Genomic DNA, 24,322 nt, shown 5'->3' on the forward strand with positions numbered 1-24,322 from the left:
GGCTTGTAGACATGGCAAGTGAAAGATGCTCTCTGGTCCTGCTGAGGAGTTCAGCAAGGCTCTGTGTTTCTCCCAGTGGTTTTACTTAACCGTAGATATAATGAATAAGACACAGAACCTGTCATCTGCAACACAATTACACCTGCACTGAAATAATAACAAAAAAGTTTTATTATTTTATTATTTTTACTTTCTGAAAGCTTTTCTTTACTTGCTCATTTACTCAACTCCAAGTGGTTTGAAACTTTTATAAGCTTCTGTTAAACATAAAAGAAGATATTTTGAAGAATGTTGAAAACCAGTATGGCCACTGACATTCAAAAGTACTACTGAAGTCAGTAGTTACTAGTGGAGGAAAGAGTACTGAAAAACCATAGAGTAAAAGTAGAGTGAAAGTATCTGTTGTTAATATCACTCAGGGTGCTTTTACACCTGTGGATCGATTCTCTTGTTACGAATCAGGGATTTAAATTGTTACATTATTGCTCTTTGTACTTGGTGCGGTTCGCTTTACATAGCAAAGTTTCTAAAAGGACCAGAAGAGCTAAAAGAAGTCACATGCGAGTAAACTCTCCTCACATTGGTCAGAGTTTCAGAGTTCATTTTGTTCATTTTCATTCAGTCCCGCTCAGCTGTCATGCGTCCTTATATTAATTTATGATGATAAGCAATAAGCCAAAAGCTGCACTTTCATTTGGAATGGTGATGCCCTCAGACATTGTCTATAAATATAAATCAGAGATAAGACTTTCTCATACATAGCAGTTGGCTTATATGCATTACAGGCTTTACAAAATAGAGAGAAATAACATATAAACTAAGACTGCTGTTCGTCAATTTTCCTAACGAATAAATGCCTCTCATTAATAGTTCTGCATGCTTTCACTTTTGTATTAAACAAGCAACGCACATTAACAGGTAGGAATGACATCCCGCTCTACTCATAATTCTCTTTTCATATAGCCGTATAAATGCCGATGACATATCCATGATACACTGTGAGATAGTCGGGCTTAGATCATATCGCTTTCTCACTACAATCAATCAGCTCCAGAGTTCGTTTTAATGGAGTCGAGACCACCTCATTCACGCGATCACGGACCGATTGTTTTGGCGTGGATCCGAGCGTGATTGCTGGATTCACATATGTCAAACGTACCCCGCTAACTGTGGAAACAAAAGTCTAGGTGTGAAAGCACCCTTAAAGTATGAGTAAAAAGTAGCGCTTTCAAAAGTACTCAAGAGTAGTGAATGGTCAGTAGTGAGTATTATGCTTTAAAAAGCTGGTGCATATACAGGACATGGAATTTGTGGATATGTGTAAACGTAACATTCTGTAGGGCATTTGGTTATTCCCAGCAGGCACACAACATCATAAGATACTAATATTAGGTTAGATTCAATGTCTAGCCAGCGTCTAAGGACAAAATTATTTTGATGTTCAATAATGACGTCGAATGACGTTGAAATTTAAAAGAGGAAAGATGTGGAACAATTAAAGGCAAATTATGTAAATGATGAAAGAATTCTTAGATTTGGGTGAATTATCCCTTTAAACAGTTACATAATCCAAGCTGATCTGCAGAGTCTAATACAACTCAGGAACGTCCAGTATCAAACGAATGCCAGAGTGGTGAGCTTTGCATTTATTAGCATTTATATTTTTAGACCTGTACAGGAAGTCTCTTTTTGTGTGTTCTCAGTATTTAAAGGGACATGACGAGGACTGTTATTAGATAGCATTTCAGTGCAACCCTAGAAATGTTGTTATATGATTGCAAGTAGTGCTTCCACTGCATTTCTTATATCTATTGTGCATTTGTAACACATTCTCTTATACTGTTCTCCCAAATGATCTGTTTAGCACTATAGTTTAGTTTAGTTTAAACTTTGTCAGTTCTGCTTGACACAGAAAGGAAATTTGTCTTCAACACTGGATTTAAGACAACAATTACAAACACACAACAACCACACAATAACAGCATTCATCAAGACAAAAAAAAACACAAGTTAAAAGTTTAAAAACAAATTAGCCCCATACAAAATACTGCAGATCATTCTTGGCAACCACCTCATTCACTTCAAACATTGATCCTATTTAAAGAAACAACTGCCATTGGGATAAATGACTTCTTATAAGCATTTCTTTGTGCTTTAGGAATTTTAAACCTGCGTCCTGATGATAACAATTCAAATGCTGAGTGAAGGGGAGGGGTATTATCTTTAAAAATCAAAACTGCTGTATTTTTTCATAAAGGAGTCAAATAAAATCTGCAATGAATGTTGTTTATGACCAGTTATCTTATTTGCCTGATTGATAATTTGCGTTAATTTCTTCTTCTGTTTAAGTGTTGTGTTACCAAACCATGAAACAATATTATATGTTAGAACACTCTCTATCAATGATCTTTATCCCATGTTTAAAGTCTGTGTACTTACATTAAAACTTCTCAACTTGCGGAGGAGATGGAGTCGCTGACTTGCTTTCTTATGAACCGCCTCTACAATTAAAATTCAGTTTATTGTCAATAATTGTGCCTAAATACTTAATAATATAATAATGATAATATAGTTGCATAATCTTTGTTTTAAACATACATTTTACTGGTAGACGTTTCTCTTTGCATTGATGCTTTAATGTTTTTTCAAGTGAAAAACGTTTTATGGTAAATTCATTGACATTGATTACAACATACAACATTACCTCACAGCAAAAAGGTCACTGGTTTGAGTCCCAGCTGGGCCAGTTGGCATTTCTGTGGGGAGTTTGCAAGTTCACCTCATGTTCACGTGCTACAGACCAAAGATGTGCTATAGGTGAATTGAATGGAAAAAAAAAATATTTGAATTGTGTATGTGTGTAAATGTGATAGTGTATGGGTGTTTCTCAGTACTAGGTTGCAGCTGGAAGGGCATCTGCTGCATAAAACATATACTGCGATAGTTGGCGGTTCATTCCGCTCTGGTGACCTCTAAAATAAAGATTAATCCAAAGGAAAATGAATGAATGAATGAATGAATGAATGAATGAATGAATGAATGAAACTCAAAAGTCAAACCAGGGATATTCCAATACATATTTTAATGAATGCCCTATAATGGGTGAGGTGTCCTGCATAGTTTAGCTCCAACACTAATCAAACACACATGAACATGCTAATTAGTGTCTTCAGGATCACTACAAAATCTATAAGTAGGTGTGTTTGATTAGAGCTGGAGCTAAACTGTGCACACGGGCCTTCCAGGATCGAGTTTGCCCACCCATGCCCTATAATGATTAAGGTAAAACTCTAAACTAGTAAGAGGTGGCAAGACACTGTTCTTGTCATTGAATCATTCATTCTATCAGTTTTTTTTAAACAGCTGATTGATTCAGAAATTAAAAAAGCTAGGGCAGGCTGTGTCTAAAATTGGCCCTTATAGCCTTAAACAGATATTTGAAGTGGTCTTCAAAGTCTAATGCTAAAATCTTAGTGCAAAGTATCAAGTATTCAATCACATAATGCAGATTCAGTGGCTTAAGAGTACTGTGAATGCACTGTGAGGGTCATGCTGAATGAACTGACGCAGCAAGAAAATATTAGGATTACAACAACAGCAACCACTTTGCAACGTCTCTGTGCCATTTTATAAAAGCGAGCACAAAGTACAGTATGCACAAATACATATATGCATTCTGGCACACTCAGTGAATACACACACTCAAACATGGTTAAAGCTACTGTATAAGTGATACATCTGCATCAATAAGGTGTTATATTAGTCACTCTGTACAACAATTATTAATGTTTTTGCAATAATGTAAAGGCAAGGTGTAGACATTGAAGCGATAGTTCACTCACAAATTAAAATTCTGTTGTCATATACTCTCCCTCTGCTTGTTCCAAAACTGATTTTTTCTTCAATTTAACACAAAAAAGACATTTTAAACAATGTTGAAATCTGGTAGTTATTGACTACTATTTACCAATAAATCCATTTTCTACTATGGATGTCAATGGCTTAATTGTTTCCAACCTTCTTCAATATATAAGACAGACTCTCTCCTCTCCGTATGCACCGGACACTTTATCAACACTTCATGATACTAGAAAATAATGTGCAATTCTTAGTGTTCTCACACAGGTGGGGAGGGTTTGACAAACCACCTATACTGTAGGACACACACTCTCTTTCTCTCTATATGCACCAGACACCTTCTTATGAGCATCCCATGCTACTTGGAAAACATTATGAAATTGTGAGTGAGCTCTGCATAGGTGAGTGGGCTTGACAAATTAACTGTAAGAGACTTTGTTGAGTCTTTTCTGAAATTGTATGCTATTTATTATCAGCCTTTTTAAGTGTTCTTTTCTTTTTCTTTTCAGGTGAATCTCATATTGCCTATAATATTGCCAACCCGGGCTCATTCTGAAAACGTACTGCTACATACATTTTTGAAGAGCTGCAAAAACGTCCCAGGCAGGCCCGAGCAAGTGCTTGCTGAGAGGGGCACATGCACATGCTACAAAGAATACTTCATCGGCCATTTGTTAAAGGAAGGATCAGTAAAGAGTTCTGATGGATATGTCAGGACATGGATCAGTTTCTTCCTCCATTTCTCAAGTGTAAGTACGTGCAATTAAAGTTGTTGCCTCGTTTTACTCTAGCTTGCAAATGTATTTAGTTGTGATTTGTTACTTATAACCGCGTGTACTGTTTCAGGTTAACTAGCTATATTCTCATATCGCGTGCAAAGCCACGTTAAAAACGCGACGCTTGTCGCTTTGATTTTGATTAGGAGGGTAATGTGTGTGTGTGTGTGCGGGTTTTTCTGTGTCAGAGGGCGGGGCTGCAGGTTTCAAATCTCCCGGGTTTGCACCTGCACGTGAATAACTTGCTTTTGTTATTACGTCATGGCGAAACACCTAATGACTCGTTATCAAGGCGACTCGTTTGAAGCACTACGAGTCGACTCTTTTATAGATGAATCAACAGTTTTAAACACTTTACACTTACAGATTTAAGCCTTAGGTCGATATTTCACTTCACTTAGAGCTGTGTCACACTACATGGAAGGGCATTTTCAAAAACCCATAATATGGGCTATTTAAGGTCTGGACTCTGTGGAGGCCATTTCATAACTGTCTTTGCTTCATCAGCTGTTAGATTACCACATTACTGCTACAATAGCAGTGCGTTTGAGATCATTATCATGCTAAAAAATAAAACTATTACAAGTTGGGTACTTTCCAGTAGGAATTACATGAGAAATTAAAACCTGCCCTTACTTTTCAGCATTAAAAATCCCATCAATTCAGGCACTATTGACAAAAACTCTGGCAGAAATGCAGATCAAGCCAATACAGAAACTATTTTTCATTCATTCTTACATCTTTCTCTAACTCTTTCTTTCATATAAAACAATTAGACCCAAAACATCCAACTAGGACCTGTGTTTTCTGAGTTGTATTTTAATAAAGAAAATGAGAAGTAATATATAATGTCATTTGATAAGGATTATTATTAGAAAGCATGCAGAGGGTAACTCTGGGATTGTTGTTATATTGATTGTAAGTAGTAACACAGCTGCTGTCATGATATTTCCACTGTGCTTTTTTCAAACAAGTGCTCTTAAAGTATCCTTCCAGATGGTCTGTTTAGCATTCTAGTTGCATAATCGCTGTTGTACACATTCCTTTTGCGATGAAACAGAGTAGCACGAGGCTTCTCCAAGGATAGACTATACAAATGTCCTTTGTGCTCCTGTGGTGTGCTTTTTATTTGCCACCTGTGTGCTCATTTCTCTGAGGCATTGAAGCGAATGTAGGCATGCTTGTATCTGCTCGAGTAGTATTTTGATGTGTTCTAGAGGACGTTTTGATAGATGGTGTTTTTTGTTAAGATATAAACTCTTTCAAGTTTTAAGTATTCCTCTAATAGTGTAGCATCAGAGAAGCCGGCAGTTTGGTAGTACACAAGCTGAAGCTACTTGTAAATAAAGGGAATTCAACTATAGTAAAGCGACTCTTTTTAATAACACAACTAAGAGGATGGGATCATTAGAAATGTTTATCTGTCAGGTGCTTTTAAAATATGAAAGAAGAGATAAATCTTCTCAAGTGGGTTTTTCTAGCACAACATCAATAAACACCGTCAAACAGTGTTGAACAACAGCACTAATGCTTTGAATCAGCTTCAATATATATAATTACATGAACTTTTCAGCATTTTTTCAACTTAATTAATTGTATGCGTCATATTTTATGTACAGTATAAGTCTTATATTTATGAATGGGGTATATGCTTACGGACTTAATTTCAACCAGTTAGCCTCAGCACTTCTGGTGAGCTTTCAACAATCTTTCAATCGTCTTTGTTGATCTTTCAACAAAATTGCCATGTTTGAGGTCTGATTTCTTTAAAAATCAGTGATCTTCACTGGCTGATATATGATATAAAGTGGATCTCAGACCGGACAAGAATCACTGCATTAAATTAAATTCCCTCCTGCCATGTCTTTAAAATATGACAGGTTATTTTACCTCCGTATTTTCAATGGAGTTTCGGAGCTTGCCTGCTTATCCTGACGACGATAGCTTTACACATTTTGTCTTTCATCTTGTTTTACGCTTGAAACAACTAAATGAATGCTTAAGTCTATTTAACTGAAAGTATTGTTAATACTTTACAACATTGATGCTGTAAAGTAAACCTTATGAAACTGAAAATAGTCACATTAAACTTTCACTGGAAGTTTATCGTTGGCTGAAAAACACTAGCTGTGCATATACCCCATTAAACATACACAGTTGACAACTAATTATTATCCATCCTATGAAAATTAAATGTTTTTCAAATAATTCCTAAGTACTTTTTAATGGACATTTAAAAAAATAATAAGTTTGATAACTAATATCTAACAACTAATTTCTTTTCCATGATGACAGTAATATTTTGCTGGTTATTTTTCAAGACACTCAGCTTAAAGTGTAATTTAAAGATTTAATTAGGTTAACTAGGCAAGTTTGAATCTTTAGGCAAGTTATTGGACAACAGTGGTTTGTTCTGTATTCACTGTAAAAAAATATATATATTTTAATTAGCAGTTACTGTATTTTGTAAATCATAAGTGATATACTGTTGTAAATTGCATTGTGGGACCCTGATCTTCTCTGTCGACTTTTGATGTTGAAAATTCAACTCTGCAGATTTACAAAGTGACTTTTTATTGACATTTTAATTGTTTGAAAAAGCATAATGTAAGAAATAATTTTTAGAGAAATTAGTCTGTAAAATAACAGAAAATGTACTGGGAGTTTATCACTTGGGAAATATTTGAAAAAGAATACAAAAAAAATGACAGGAGAGCTTATAATTTTAACTTGATTCAGTGATTATAATAAGACAGACACACTTCTGCCTGTTATCAAATCAGCTCAAGACAAAATGAATAGACAAAAACAATACAAAACTTGTTTGTTTGTTTGCTTTATTTATATAGCACATTTAAAAACAACAGATGTTGACCAAAGTGCTTTACAAATTAACAATAATAATAATAATAAGGCAAGTCGTTGTATAATGATGGTTTGTTCAATAGACATTAAAAGAAAAAAATATTGCTTAAGGGGCTAATAATATTGACTCTAAAAATAATATTATTTTTTAAAATAAAAACTTTTTTATTTTAGCTAAAATAAAAGAAATAAGACTTTCTCCTGAAGAAAAAAACATTATAGGAAATATTCTGAAAATTCCTTGCTCTGTTAAGCATAATTTTGAAAATATTTGCAAAAGAAAGAAAAATCACAGGAGGGCTAATAATTTTATTCAATTGTACATCTAATGTATATATATATATATATATATATATATATATATATATATATATATATATATATATGTGTGTGTGTGTGTGTGTGTGTGTGTGTGTGTGTGTGTGTGTGTGTGTGTGTGTGTGTGTGTGTGTGTGTGTGTGTGTGTGTGTGTGTGTGTGTGTTTATATATGTATGTGTGTATGTATGTATGTATGTATGTATGTATATATATATATATATATATATATATATATATATATATATATATATATATATATATATGTGTGTGTGTGTATATATTTTTATTTAAAAGGTGTATATATATATGTGTATATATATATATATATTTATATTTAAAAGGTTTCAAGTATTGCTGTCAAGTTAAAAAAAACAGCAGGTGACAAATCTCTGTCATTGTTGAATCGTTTATTTGATTAGTTCTTCGAAACAGCTTATGCAGGCTTTAAAGAAGCAAAAACATCTCATGCTAACCTTTTCTTCACCTTATAAACATGAATACACAAATGCGCTTTTAGTCTCCAGTTTTACAGGCTTGCTCTATTGACCGAAGGAATGAAAAGCAGCGTTTTACAAGCTGGTTTTTATTCTGATCGAAGCAATCATGAGCTTCAGTCTGGTGCACATTTTCACAGTAAATGTAAATGATAAAGTCACACTGGAGAGCTCTGGAATTGTTTATTTGATCAGTTAAATGATGTATTTGCTTTAACTATATAAAACTCCATGATTAAATAGAATCAGTCTTTTCAACGTGATTGTTTGTAATGCTTCACATAAACTAAATCAATTTACAACATTTCTGCAAAAGAGTCTCAATTGGAGGCCCCAGGGCTCTTGTCCTGTGCTGTGCTCTGTAATCCGTCCTTGATTCGTCCTCTTTTTAGAAGTTAAGCTCATAAAACCTGCAAGCGCCCTCTGTCATATATGTCATATAAACATCAGATATATTAAGATGGTGTAGTCCTTTAAATTTCAGAGTGGGCAAACTAATTATTTATTATTATACAAACATTAAAAAAAAATTACAGTGGTTCTTTCATGTAAATTTGAGTGTTTTACTGTTTGTAATTATACATAAAAAAGTAATACATTTTTACATTTTATATGTAAAATATAAATTCATATCAGTATACAAAATTGGCCAAAAATATATTTGCTATAATATAATATAATATAATATAATATAATATAATATAATATAATATAATATAATATAATATAATATAATATAATATAATATAATATAATATAATATAATATAATTGTCACAGTCTAGTGTCTTTATTGTGTTATGTGCCATGTGTTTGTTGTGTCATGTGCTGTTTTCCATGTGCTTTCTGTTATTGTCATGTGATTTCTTTCTTCAGTTTTCCCACCATTCATTAGTTTGATTAGTTTTACCTGTGTCTCTCCCCTGTTTTAGTGTAATCATGTCTTGTGTATTTATAGTTCAGTTTGTTTATGGTCTGGTATTGTATCACATCTCCATGTCTTTTTTATAATACCTGTGTTTGAAGGTCCAGTTTCAAAGTGCTTTTTGTAAACGAATACTTGTTTTTTTAAGTCCTGTGATCTGTGCTTTTGTTAGTAGCTTACCTGTGATAATATAAATTGTGCTGTCAAAATAAGCGTGTTAACACATGCAATTAATTTGAAATATTCAACATGTTAAAAAATAATGCAATTGATTAGTTTTTTTTTATTTTTTTATTTACACGTTGTGGCCGACTTGTGTTCAATGTGCGAGGAAATATGGATCAAACCAAGGAAGGACTTCTAAACGGAAAGTTTCTGTATAAAACGTTTAACGTCGTGTCACCAGTCTGTCCACATTTCCTCCAGAGTTTCATGTAATTTTGGGTGTTTAATTTTTAATTTTTCCACTTTAACTGCAGTTCGGCAGTTTCACTTTCAGTCAGCAACGTATTGTTCATGCCCCGTATTGCAACGTATTGTTCAAACCTCTGCATTTAGTGAAGCACGTGTCTGTGGTTCTTTAAGATAATCAAAGATCACTGCTTACATGGTGACTCCTAATCAGAGTATTGTCTAAATTAAGTATTGGTTTCTATGTAAACGTTGTCAGTAAAAGTGCCAGATGATGTCGCAAGCTGTCAGAGCCATTTAAATAGATTCCTCAATTCCGTGTTTCCCCTCTTACACACGACTTTTGTAAAGCATCTGCTTCACATTGCTGTGTCAGAATTCTTGCATGTTAAATATAGCCATACTATTGGGTTTAAGCAAATTAGGTTTTGTCATTTTAGTGACTAATTTGTTCAGATTTGTACGGAAGTGTAAGATTTTGAAAAGGAGGTGTGACACCCTACCCCTAACCCCAATTGTACTATATTGTACAACTATATTGTACGAATTATGCCGAGTTCAGACTGCATGATTTTCAATGTAGTCGTGTCACAGATGTTTTCAAACTGCATGACTATCTGGGCTTGCGTTTTGTCGCTGCTTTGTTTACACTGCAAGATGGATTGGCGACAGGGACTTTCACATTGCATGACTTTACTATAGGAAGAATCGCCGACAACTTTGTCCAAACTACGTCTCACAGCCAAAAACACGTCGTATATCTTTTGTTATTAACTACATAGTGAGAAAGAAGCCTTTAATGGGGTAGAACATGTACATGTTTGCTCACCTGGGTTTAAAGGGAATTAGCCATTTCCCCTCAACGTTGATAATAAACTAATTTCTTTCTGTATGAAACGTCAAACAGACACGGTTGCTCCTGAGTCCTGTCAAACCTCCACTAGTTTTTCCTCCATTTCGTGGGTCTAAATAAACCGAAAAAGAGCGCTTTTAACTTCTCCCCCAGCCTCCCGCTGGCCTGCAGCAGGTATACACACACACACACACAAGTGAATGCTGCTCTCTCATTGGCTGTAGGCGATGGCTGATGTTATTTTCAGTCAAAACTCAATTCACACGGCATGATTTGAATCGCCGACAGCTCCAGATATTTAGCACGCCAAATATCTAACAGGCATCGACGACTCATCGGCGATTCTCTCAGATCGCGTCTTTGATCGTTCATACTGTGTGATTGTCACTCACGTGCACGAGCAGCGATTTGCCTGTGATTTCAGGCATTTGTCGGCGATTTCTCAAAACCTGTTGCCGAGCCAAAATCGGGGCTAAAATCACGCAGTCTGAACTAGGCATTAGCCACTAAATCAAAAAGTTACAAGATAGCTTTATGATTTTTGTATTTTTTTACAATGTACTTTATTAGTTCAAAACATTAAACATTACCTATCCCAAATGGCCTAAATAACCCATCTTTGATTATGGTCCAGCTGAATTTTTATTTTTTTTAGTGGACAATCATGGCCAATGTGAAGTTGATATGCCCTTTATAGTAACGGCTCCTTAAACTGTGTTTAAATGCAGCTCATATGTTGTGGCTTTAGGCCCAGTAGGGGTAGAGCAGTATGCAGTCGGCTGAGGCAGAGCTCTCTGGCATGTCTGGCTCGGACACAAGCTGATTTACTGCAAATGAGATCATCTATCAGCAGGGGAGAGGAGGATGTGGACAAGGGCATGGAGGACATGAGTGAGGGAGCGGCCGGAGCACAGACCTCTGCCCAAAAAAAAGACACATTCTTTCAGCTCCTCTCTCCAAACTCTGCCTCGGTTTACCACTTTCCCAGATTTATGACCTGGTGTTACATAGTGGACAGACACTGTTTTTGTTGTATTGTTTCAGAGCTATTGACATTATTTGTCAGGATAATTGAGATTTAGTTGGGAAGAACACTTGTACTGTGTTCCAGCATTTAAAAAATGTCTGTATATATATGTATGCTTTCCTCCTATGTTCATTACCCAATCAGACAGCAATTTTAATGCAGGATAGGACTGCACAATTAATCAAAGCAGATTTTCATGCACATTTTGGCTGTGAAACCGGCTCTGTTATCAGCTGTAAACCTCCAGCAGCTGCTTTCACGTGGAGCATTATTTACCACACAGAGCCATAGTTCAGTGACTAGATACTCAACACCTCAGCATAGCCTCATTTCCGGAGACTGCAAATTATGTATCGGATGTAAATATGTATGTATCTGGCTTCGTTTTGTCTACAATGAACGCTATGGGTGGGTATAACACTGCTGACAGCTTCAGCTTCATATTCATGCTACCGCTGACCACTTAACTGCGTGTGGACGACTTCTCCAGTTGCTGGTTTGCCCAGTAACAAATATATACAGATGTACTTGGATTGTAGGGTGGGTAAAAACTAGGTAATGTGGTTAAAAAAACAGCTTTTCTAGATCAATTTTGAAAACACTATCGGTTGGGTTTAGGGAAGGGGATGAGTGAGTCAGTCAGTCAGTCGACAGCAAGCTATATGGCTAAAATGCAATTTGTGGCCCCTGGTGGATTTAAGTGAGAAAAGGATGTGCAAATAGCACATACGAGAGAAATTTGAGATAGTCAAAAAGTGTACACAGCAGCCTTAATCCCTGCTCACACTGTGAGATTTCAGCCATGATTTTGTCATCTGAGACAAATTTGGGAAATCCTAAAAGATTCCTGAAATCCCTAGCTAAAATCTGTGGTCATTGATCGTTGGTTTGAAATGCTCACAGACAGCCACTTAGTGCCTGTTGTGATCAGATTTTCCCTCTGATAAAGTTCTGGCATTGTCAGAAGATTTCATATTTTCTTCCATGTTTGGTGCATCTTCATTGTCATATATAATTATATATATAATGCTCTCAGCATAAACGAGTAAGAGTTCTAGTCATAGAATGAACAAGTTGGCATATTGCAACATCTATCTTTTCCATTCTTCAAAAATGACCCTTCATTTAGAGTTCCTCAAAGACATCCTAAACTTAATGTTTCTTCAGAATTCCCCATATCTGTTCAATTGGATTCAGATCAGGAGACACCTATACTATTATTATATAATAATAAACTATTAAAGTAACTTAATTTCACCTAAAAGTGACAGTTTCAAGAAAATATTTGTATCATTTATATAATTTAATATATTACACATTAACAATTAAAAGTGCTGTAATGTTGTAAATGCTGTAGTGTTGTAATTTCGTCTTTCAGATTGAATTTTAGCTTTAATGCACTTTTTAAATAAATAAATATAAAAACAAAGCGCTGTTTGGCATCGTGACAGCAATAAGATCCAGTGGACAGCCAATCACTTTCACTGCAAAATGGTGGAATCGCGGGGATGTTCGTGGGTGCTGCTTTTGCAAAGGAACATTCTGTTGTGTCACCTCTTGATGTTTTTAAGCTCTTTATCCACCCTCTTCCTTACCTAAACCCACCCAATCATGTTTCAAAAGCACCGATTGACCAGATCACCACTTTCCTAAACCCAACCGACAATTTTAAAAAGCAATCCAGAAAAAGAAAAGCCCTCATCTGATTTTTACCACATTCTCACAGTTATATATATATATATATATATATATATATATATATATATATATATATATATATATATATATATATATATATATATATATGAGCAATATTACACTCGTAGCAGTGCGATATGGCTGTATATCGGCACTGGTGGGAGGCGTGCGTTGCCTTAGTGCCCCCACCAGTGCCGATATACAGCCATATCGCACTGCTACGAGTGTGATATTGCGTTTGTACAACAGTTTGACGGCATAATTGTGTATATAAAAACAACATCAAACATGGAGAGTCTCAAAAACCTTTTTGTATGAGGAACTACTTTCTTCTGGATTCAAATCATAAGCTGACAGTTAAACAGTTGAGTGTGCATCTTTTAAACTTTAGATCTGTAGTGTCTGCTTTTTGCTGGCTGTATGTGGGCGAAGTAATACACAAAGTGTAAAGAGGCTGTAGGAGTTCTGATATTGCAGAATATCGCACGGCTACCAGCCAATCAGATTTGAGAACCAGACAGAACTGTTATATATATATATATATATATATATATATATATATATATATATATATATATATTATTTTTTATTTATTTATTTATTTTTTTTAAAGTTCTGTTTATTGTTTACCTGCTTTTTGGAACCGTTCTTCAGACTCGAACCCTGTCATCATGGTCAACTCCTCTGAGTCTCAAGTCCACCGACATACATGGCGAGCTATTGGACAAACTGGTAATAGCGGGAAAGGCATCCATACTGAGGTAAGCAGTCAGCTGGTAAGCACGAAAAGGAAGACCGTCATACCTCCCTTTAGCGTTTGTTTTATAGACAAAATGCAGCCATACATACTGTACTTCTGGCTACATAATTCGTGCTCAACAGAAAAGTATATATGGCTATGTTTTTTTGATTGAGCCTATGTTGATGGGACCTAAAAGTGTTTTCTGATTTTAATCAAAGTTAGTTTTCAAAATCTTGTTTATCAACTCAAGTATAAAAAATACCCCTGTTAGGATAACTTCAAACAGGAATAAACAGTGACCTCAGACTAAGCAGTTAACCTCAGCTGCTTATAAATTGTGATTAAATTAGAAAGTTGCCAAATCGGCTGACTGTACATGTCACGAGCTTCATTATAATTAAGTGAAGAAAAACTTCAAGCACATTGCCTGAAATGAATTTTCAGTTATGTCGTAATGTCACATCTTCTCTTGATTTTGTGGGCCCTACTTTAATTCACATTTCTATGCAACCGTGCTGGCAGCACAAAATCATCCTGAAATGACTTGTGTTTTTGTGCTAGGCGGTGAAGGAGGAGATCTCTGAAGCTGATGACGATCTCGTTCACGAAACCCCTCCACATTCTTCACAGGAAAACGAGGTGTGAGGCTTTATCGCACACACCCAATGATTATATCTCCACGTTGCTCCTCTTTCTGCAGCTGAGTGAAAAGTATGAGACCGCACACGGCATAGGTGCAAACAAGCATGTTAATTAAAGTCATAGGATTCATTGTGTGAATAGGTGCAAGTTCGATGTGGGACGTCAAATTCTGAGTAATGTGCTCATCTCTTGCCAGTCAAATTGAGGTTAACTTTATAAAGTCATTTAAGATCACTGCCCTCATTTCAGGGTTGCATGTTTTTTTGTCTTTTATGAGTTGTTGAGCTAAACAATAAGGGTGGACAAGGAGAGGTTTGGATCATTAGGCTTTGGGGTTTTGAGTTGTCAGTACAACTTACATTCATTGTGTATGATTATATACAGTATGTATAAGTTATGTAAAAATGTAAAAAATGTGAAAATGTGTTTATATTTTAATTTTGCTGGTTTAAATGTCGCCAAGGTTAATTTATCTAACAACAGTAAAAATACAACTAAATATACAAATATATTATATATATATTATTATATAAAAAATATATAAAAATTATTATATATATATATTTTTTGCTTTTATATATGTGCACATTCATTGGCCACTTTATTAGGTACACCTGTCCAACTGCTCATTAATGCAAATTTCTAATTAGCCAATCACATGACAACAACAGAACTGAAATAACCACTCGTTACAACCGAGGTATGCTGAAGAACACCTATGAATGCATGACACGTCCAACTTTGAGGCGGATGGGCCTTCAGCAGCAGAAGACCACACCAGAAGCCACTCCTGTCAACCAAGAAGTAAAGCTAATTTGCACAGGCTCACTAAAATTGCACAATAGAAGATTGGAAAAACATTGCCTGGTCTGATGAGTCTCGATTTCTGCTTTCATGTCAATATAGACCCAAATCTCTGAGGAATATTTTCAGTACCTACAGTATGTTGAGGTTCCGAAGGCAAAAAAGAGATCCATCCTGGAACTAAAAGGGTGTACCTAATAAAGTGGTCTGTGTGTGTGTGTGTGTGTGTGTGTGTGTATATATTTTTTAAGTAACAAAATTATTAAACAAAATACAGACTGGTTAGCATAAATGCTTTTTTTTCCAAAAACAAACATGTAAAAATTATATAAAGTAATTTAAGATCACTGGCCTTTTTTTTTAGGGTTGCATGTTTTTTTGGCTTTTATGAGTTGTTGAGCTAAACAGTAAGTGTGAACATTTAGCACTTTTTAGAGAAGTTTGAGGTTGCGCTTCAGCATAGGGACTAATTCTCAATAGTAAATAGTAGCTTATTACACGATGGCTTATTACACAACATACTGGCTGTTAATTAGAAGTTAAACGTACAAATTTTGCATGATCTTATTCCACATTTCTAATCCTGGTCACAAAAAGACACTGGAACAGGCGGGTGAGTTTAAAGACAATTTATTATATAAAGAATGGCAGTTGACATATACTGAACCAGAGACACATGAAATCGATTGCAGGATGGAGATGGCTTGAATGAATTGATGACAATGGGGAACCAGAAACACATAGCCAGACTCAAAAATTTGAAGAATACCAGACGGGACAGGGAAACGAGGAGGACTTAACACGGAAACCAGATGGAGACCAGACAGGGGACTAGGATGGATCAAACACTAGAAAGGAGATGCAGACACTGGAGATCACAAGGTATAGGAAGAGGTAAGTAAACTTCGTAATTGTATGAATCACTGGCCATAAGGAGCATGCATTCCTTCGTAGAAGCAACGAGGTCGGACACTGAGTGATGAGTGACTGAGGATTTTATGGAACTGGGGTGATGAATTGTAATAACGTGCTGGTGTGGGACTGATAGATTCCAGGGTGGTTGAGGAAAGGGAGAACCTGGCCTAACTGACATTCTGATTCAAACCTAGCTACAACCATAGATAACTATTAATCATTTATTGATCTGAAAAAGTCAAAGTTTATGGTTTGTTTATTGCTAAATTGAACCTTAAAATAAAGTGTGACCAAATATAACTTGCTAAAAATATGAATCGAATGAAATAATGAACAAATGCAATCATAATCTCTACATTGACGCTTGTTTTTTATGGCTTTTTATCAATGTTTTTCTTCGTATATCTCTTCTCATTCTATCATTTTCTTAGAAATCCCATACCAAAGAGACCCAGTCATAGAAAAAAGAGAACATTTCCGAAAACATTTACATCGCACAAGGTTAGGATTCCCACTGTGCACTAATTATTGTTTATGTTTGCGTGAATGGTGCAGTTTAGCTTCAGAAAGCAGCATTCACAGACGCTGTATATATTTAAGCTCTGCCAAATCACTAGATTGCTTACTGCATGAAGTATGAATATGCATAATTTCAAAAAATATGATTATTTTTTAGAGCTTTTCAATGACTTCACAAATCCCAAAATCGCATGCTTGCATAATTTCTTATGTGTGCAATTAACATACTACCATTATAGTAGGGGTGTGTAATATTGACTGATAGTATTGTTTTTGTTGTTTTCATGAAGTGCAAGCTGACGATATTGAGTATATGCTAGTCATTTTAGAAAAAAAAAAAAAAAACAGTAAACATGTTTTAAAAATTCAAAAATATTCACTAGACGTATGGAACTCGAAGCTTGTATTTTTTATTTTATTTTCATAAGATATGATATAATCTAGTAACATCACACAATCAAATTCCAATATGATGATCACAAATGTGATATTAAATTTGTATAGTAGTTTACCTAATATTTTAGTTCATTAATTAAAGAATTAATTACCAGTACAGTAGCAACATAGGCTCATTCTGAAAATGAAACCCTATATACATTTCTGAAGATCACAAATTATGTAGCCAGAAGAACGTATGGCTTAATTTCATCTTTAAAGCAAATACTACAGGGAGGTATGACTACTATTTGTGCCTACCAGCTGAGGATTTTAATTGCAGAAAGAAGTTGACCGCAACTACAGGGTTCGAGTCTAGTGAAGAACGGTTCCAGAAAGCATGTAAGACAAAAACAAAAGCCAAAAAATAAAAGAAAAAGGTAAATAACAGGGTGACAATGTGGTAAAATCTGAAAATCAGGCTGCCGTGAGGGCTTTTCTTTTTCTGGATTGCTTTTCAAAACACTGTGAGTTAAGTTTAGGGAAGGGGGTGGGCGCTGGTCAATTGGTGCTTTTTAAAACCCTGTCGGTTGGGTTTAGGGAAGGGGGTGGGGAGGGCTTTGACAGCTAGTCAATAGCAGCCTCTGGTGGATTTATGCGAGAAGAGCAGGCGCGAATATCACTTGTGAGAGAAATTTGAGACCTGAAAAAGTACACACAGGGGCCTCTGGTCGTTTCGTCAAAACTGCAAAAAAACATAGCTTCTGGGACGTATCTGGTGCTCTCCAGATGTGTATGTAGGGGTACGTAATCAGAATGAACCGGGGTAGTCCTATTGAGTTACATTTAGAATCAATATTGTTGTTTTTTGTTGGTGTTGTTGTTGTATTCCCCATAAAAGCAAATCATTAGTGCGTATCGTTCTTAAATTAATCTGTTGTTAACAAATTATTAAAGTCAGTGATTCAGTGATCTGTTTATAAAAACAATAACTTGTTTCTAAAGGAATCGGCTGTTTTGAGTGAAACATTTCAATGAGCGATTCAATAAATCCATTATTCATTTCGACAGAGAGTTTCTGACACCTGCTGGCAGATTTAATATCATTTTTGTCATAGCAGACTAGCTCAAAAAATGCTAAATACTTTATTTACTGTTACTAAAATATCCAACTCGAATATTAATTTTATAACTCTTATTGTGCAACCCTGCATTGTAGGATGCCACTGTGACAACATGTTTACACTTATGTGTATTCAAAAATCTATTTTTCCTTAACAGGTTAACCCAGGCTCATTCTAAAAACGTACCGCTATTTACATTTCTGGAAAGTGGCAAATACGTAACAGGAGCTACGTTTTTTTTTTTTTTTATATTGTTTTTACAAAACCACCAAAGGCCACTGTGTGTGCTTTTTGAGATCTCACGAGTGCCATTCGCGCCTGCTGTTCTCATGTAAAACCACCAGAGGCCGCTGTCAACTGACTGACTGATTGACTGACCCATCCTCTTCCTCCTCTAAATCCAACCTATAGTGCAGGGGTCACCAAACTTGTTCCGTGAGGGTCGGTGTCCTGCAGATTTTAGCTCCAACCCTAATCAAACACACCTGAACAAGCTAATCAAGGTCTTACTAGGTATACTTGAAACACCCAGGCAGGTGAGTTGAAGCAAGTTGGAGCTAAACCCTGCAGGGATACCTGCCTTCAAGGACCGAGATTGTTGACCCCTGCTATAGTGTTTTCAAAAGCTCAAATTGATCAGCGCTCACCCACTTCCCTAAATTTAACCGACAGTTTTAAAAAGCAATCCAGAAAAAGAAAAGCCCTCGTCTGATTTTTATCTCATTTTTAGATTTAACTACATTCTCACCCTGTTATTTACTTGTTTATTTTATTTTTGGCTTCTGTTTTTGTCTTACCTGCTTTCTGGAACAGTTTTTTGTTGGAATCGAATGCCATCCTCATGGTCAACTCCTCTTTGCGTCGTCTCAAGTCTGCCGACGTACATGGCGAGCCACTGAACAAACTGGTAATAGCGGAAAAGCCACCTAAATGGAGGTAAGCGATCAGCTGGTAAGCGCGGTAAGGAACTGCATCACAGCATTTATTTTAAAGACGAAATGCAGCCATACATACCTCTGGCTAAATAATTCACGATCTCCAGAAATGTATATAGGGCTACGTATTCAGAATGAGCCTATGTTGGAACAGTTAATAACATAGGAATTGTTTAGTAGTTCTTTGTTAATAAGACCTTGTTATTTATAGAGGCCAAAATTTCTAAAGTTGCATTCATAAATTATTTATTTTATTTAGCAGGATGCAGGATGGAAGATTAGCAGTGACAGTAAAATCATTATTCGCCCAAAAATGTAGCAAATGTAGCATATCACAGTTTACACAAAAATAGTAAGTGACCTAGCAGTTTTCAGGACTGATAATGAAGACATTTGTTTGTAAAAATGAATGAAGACCTGCACAAGATAATTACATTTCAAAATCATAAAGTACTGGTGTTTTAGTGTAATGTTTGAGTTCATTTCTGACAGCAGCCAGCTTTAATTACCTTTAAAGAACAATAAGATATTCATTTATTTCAGGGATAAGCATTGTGTTCCTGCAGTAAGAGCTGTTATTATCTGTTCATCCTCGTGTCTCTGTCTTGCCCAGCGGCTATAGTTTCAGACCTGGCAGGCATCACCGATGGCATTTTGTTTGTTGGGGAATTTAACACAGTCTCACCACGGGCAAGAGAGCAGTGTTTGCTTCTCTTTCTCTCGCTCTCTTTCTCTCCTTCCATTTTGTGATGCACATAAAGAGTTGACATTTATGACAGACACACAACCATAGCCAAGCGTGCATGAAATATTCATACTCATTCTCATGAAGACTGGCATTTTTGAAAGGAAAAATGCAATTATTGTTGCTGCTTTCAATGAAACAGTCACCAGAGGATGAGGTCACCGCGGTTGGGGAAATCAAGAGGGTTTTTTGTTCAGTGCTGCTTTGGTTATTTTGTTATCTTTAGTTCTGGCCTTGATGAAAAATGTAGCTGATAGACTAAGTAATCAAAAAAATCACCTAAAAAGTAGCATCTATTGTTTTCTCACACTCAAAAAAATAAATGAAAAAATAATCTTTAAAGGTATTTTTACTTTAAATCTGAGATTTCTGCTCCTTCACTGAAAGTCTTTTCACTCAAAAATAAAAATAATAATACACATGAATTAAGAGGTTTATTTCAAGTATTTTCATAATTAAAATCAGAAAGGGCTTTATTGTCAGTTATGTTTCCACATGTACTGAATTTGTGCTTTCACAGTGCATCGGAAAGACAAAAACACGGATACTAAATGAATTAAAGGTCTCAATTTATATTAGGTGATGACTAGGCAACCCAGGCTCATTCTGAAGTCATAAATATCTCCCAAGCAGTACTTTTTTTGCAGTTTTTTTTTTTTTTCGCAAATCCACAAGAGGCTACTGTGTACGCTTTTTGAGATCTCAATTTCTCTTGTGAGTGCTGTTCTCTAAATCCACTAGAGGCCGCTGTTGACTGACTGATCGACTGACCCAGACTCCTCCTTCCCTTAACCCAGGGCTTAATTTGTGCCGGAACACGTCGGATTAGAGGTCTTCGGCGGGCGCCGCGGGACCCAACCAGATTTCTGCGGTGCGGGATAAAATTTCCGAATAAATTGCGGGAGCGGTCGGTAACGGGTTTAATTTGGGACAGGAGCGGGCTGTTTAGCAATATCGCGGATATTGCTATGCGAATGAGAGAGAGAGAGAGAGAGAGAGAGAGAGAGATAGATAGAGATAGAGAGAGCTTTGCCTGTGTGTGTGCTTGGTGCTTGTGTGTGTGTGTGTGTGTGTGTGTGTGTGTGTGTGTGTGTGTGCGTGCGTGCGTGCGTGCGTGCGTGCGTGCGTGCGTGCGTGCGTGCGTGTGTGTGTGTGTGTGTGTGTGTGTGTGTGTGTGTGTGTGTGTATGTTAGTGCTCGCGCGCGCGCGAATGAGAGTGAGAGCTTTGCCTGTGTGTGTGCTTGGTGCTTATGTGTGTGTGTTAGTGCGCGCGTGTGTGAATGAGAGAGAGAGAGCTTTATGTGTGTGTGCTTGGTGCTGTGTGTGTGTGTGTGTGTGTTTATACAGACAGCTTGGCTGTCTGGACTGTATAGCTGGGTGATTTTCGGTTTTGTTCTCCCCTGCTCTTTAGCGGGATCGGGCGCGGTGGGTTGAAAACGGGGCGGGTCGGACGGCGGGACAACAAATTCTTAATATAAGCGGGAGCGGTCAGGTTTGGGCTAAAACCTAGCGAAGGGGTCGGGAGAAGGATTCAAAATTTAGTCCCGCGCAGATCTCTACACCGGATCCCCCTCCTCATCCACCCTCCTCGCTCGTTCACTGTTCACTTTCACTTTCTTCCGCGACTTCCCAACCTTCTTCACTTTCGTCCGCAACACTCCTTCGCCATCCAACGGCCGGCATTCATTTTATAGACTAAATGTTTAAATTCAGTTTAGATCAGTTCAGTGTGGTTTAATATTTATTGCTGAGAGTTCAAACACTCATGCTCAGATTATTTTTTGCTGTAATGTTGCAGCATATTTTTCAGAGACTGTCATTCACTCCGGCTCCACCTTCGTTTAGATCTGCTACACAAGTTACATATATATTATGTTTGCAGCAGCAGCATATTACATTCTCAGACTGCATGTCTGTGAATATTCTGGCAGTAACAAGTCCCAGTACTTGGACTGGGAAACATACACACTCACATTTGCACACACGTACACTTTGGCCACATTACTTTATTTAATTCACCTGTACCACATGTCTTTGGGGGAAACCGGAGCACCCAGAGGAAACCCACGCAAACACGGGGAGAACATCCAAACTCCACACAGAAATGCTGACCCAGCCGGGACTCACACCAGCATCCTCCTTACTGTGAAGTGACAGTGCTAACCACTGAGCAACTGTATCACCAGTATAGATTTTTACCTAAATATGTTTTATGCAGAATGATGATTGAGCATTATTCACACACATTTCTAAAATTTTAAGTTTTTAAACTTTATAGTATACATTTTACCTGCATTGAATATGCTTTATGCACATTAAATCACTTTTGTAGATCACCAAAATGGGACACCTTGACTTTGACCTACATTAGGTCTGGGTAAATCCGAGGTAAATTAGCCTTGCAGGACAGTGATAAATCATTAACTGAACTTCTGGTCATCATCATATATTTAAAACACACTTTTTTCATTAAGTTGGAATTCAGTTAAGTATAAATAGGAGAAAAAGTTAGTTTTCTGCCATTGAAAAGTGTAATGACTGTCTAATTACCATATGCATCCAACAGCTGCATAACTGTCGTAGATGTCAGGAAAAGTTGTACGTTTCAACATGATTGCATGCATTTGCACTTAAATGCATCTACCATTTTTCCATTCACACTCACTAAAATAAACACAGCTGTTTTATCAGGTGGTGTGATGTTGCGGCATCTTTCCCTTCAGAGTGGAAACCAAACATGATGAAAATGCTCTCAGCTCGTCCATTTATAACTGTCCACAGATCACTGACTTCAACACCTCCTCACCTACCGCCTATGAACAGACCCTTTCTTTCTCTGTATTTAGTTAGTTTTTGTTTTATAAATGGTTACAGACATATTTTTTTAGTAATTACTATGCTCTTTTATATATTTAGCTTGCTTGTCAGGTGTTTCTGTCCTGTTTGAAAAGATAGTTCACCTAAAAATTAAAATTTGCTGTATGTGAGGTTTTTTTTTCTTGAGCAGAAATGTTGCATGTCACACACACTGGCATTTAAAAACATATACAAAGCCTAAATCAATGATCAGCATAAGCTCAAACTGGATCAAACTCTTGCCATGAGTGGCCACAGCCATATCACCCAGCAGCCCAAGACTGGTTACTCACTGAAGCTAAGCAGGGCTGAGTCTGGTCAGTACCTGGATGGGAGACCACATGAGTAAACTACAGTAGGTTGCTGTTGGAAGTGGTGTTAGTGAGGACCTGTGGTCCGTTTGAGTCCTAATGCCCCAGTATAGTGAAGGGGACACTATGCGCTCTGTCTGTCTTTCAGATGAGACATTAAAATGAGGTCCTGACTCTGTCATTAAAAATACTATGGCACTTCTTGTAAAAAAAGTATGGTGTAACCTCAGTGTCCTGGCCAAATTCCATCCACCAGCACTTACCTAGCATGGCCTTCCAATCATCCCCATCCACCGAATTGGCTGTATCACCTCTCCACTCCACTCATGATCGGATTAACATAAGGGCTAGGTGGATCTCCCACGGAAGGAGACTGATTGCCTGAAGAATTCATTTTTGTCATGACACGAGAAATGTCTCTTTGCATTTTGCTTTTGCTGATTATGTGAAGTATTCCTTTTGGCTCGCTGCTGTTCATAAACAGTGACAGTGCTGAACTATTGCTTGAAGCTGCTTTAACTTAGTTTTAAATATCCCTGTTTAGCCCCCATAAGGGGTCCCAAGATGCCCCATTTTTTCCTCAGAAAACTCTAATATTTTCCCAGCACAGTTCCTTTATTTCCACTTTACCTCGAGAACAGTCCTGTCACAAGTAAGCTAGTCAAGCGTATTGCAGAAGAAAAAAATATATATATATTAAAACAGATCCAAACAATATCCATTACTAATCTGTATTTAAATGAGGTCCATATAGGTGAATTGCTCATCCCAGTATCTATCTCATGAAAATGCTTGGTTTAAGTTCTACTGAACGAGAATTAATGAATTTCCCTTTTTAATAAAACGACAGTAATAATCAGTAGAAATGAAATATTGATGCTGGCTTTCATCAAACAATATATCTGAGGAAAAAAACATACTAATAAAGATATTTTAGGCTAAAGCTTAATCTTTTTAAAGATAACCTTATTGAAGAATTTTTTGTTAAGCACTCATTTAGAAAGTCATTTAGCTGGTTTAAAATGTAAAGTTTAAGTAAAAAAAAAACTTAAGTAAAAAAGAAAACATTTATAGTAATCAAAAATAAATTAAATAGTGGAAAATTAGATGATAATAATTAGACAAAGTA

The 24,322-nt window shown here is 36.4% G+C and overlaps 1 long non-coding RNA gene across 2 annotated transcripts; it reads left to right on the forward strand.

Annotated features, from left to right (window-relative positions):
* Positions 1–615: 615 nt before the first annotated feature.
* Positions 616–17,228, forward strand: LOC147843901 (uncharacterized). 2 transcript variants are annotated; one of them, XR_015490663.1, is made up of 6 exons: positions 616–918; positions 4,368–4,611; positions 13,880–13,986; positions 14,529–14,606; positions 16,106–16,307; positions 16,760–17,228. It is a non-coding gene; the product is annotated as an uncharacterized LOC147843901 (long non-coding RNA). The 2 variants fall into 2 exon arrangements; XR_015490662.1 differs by lacking the exons at positions 616–918; positions 4,368–4,611 and having other exon boundaries at positions 13,849–13,986.
* Positions 17,229–24,322: the final 7,094 nt, after the last annotated feature.

This window comes from Danio rerio, chromosome 5 (genome assembly GCF_052040795.2).
Source record: "Danio rerio strain M-AB ecotype USA chromosome 5, GRCz13ab, whole genome shotgun sequence".
NCBI lineage: Eukaryota > Metazoa > Chordata > Actinopteri > Cypriniformes > Danionidae > Danio > Danio rerio.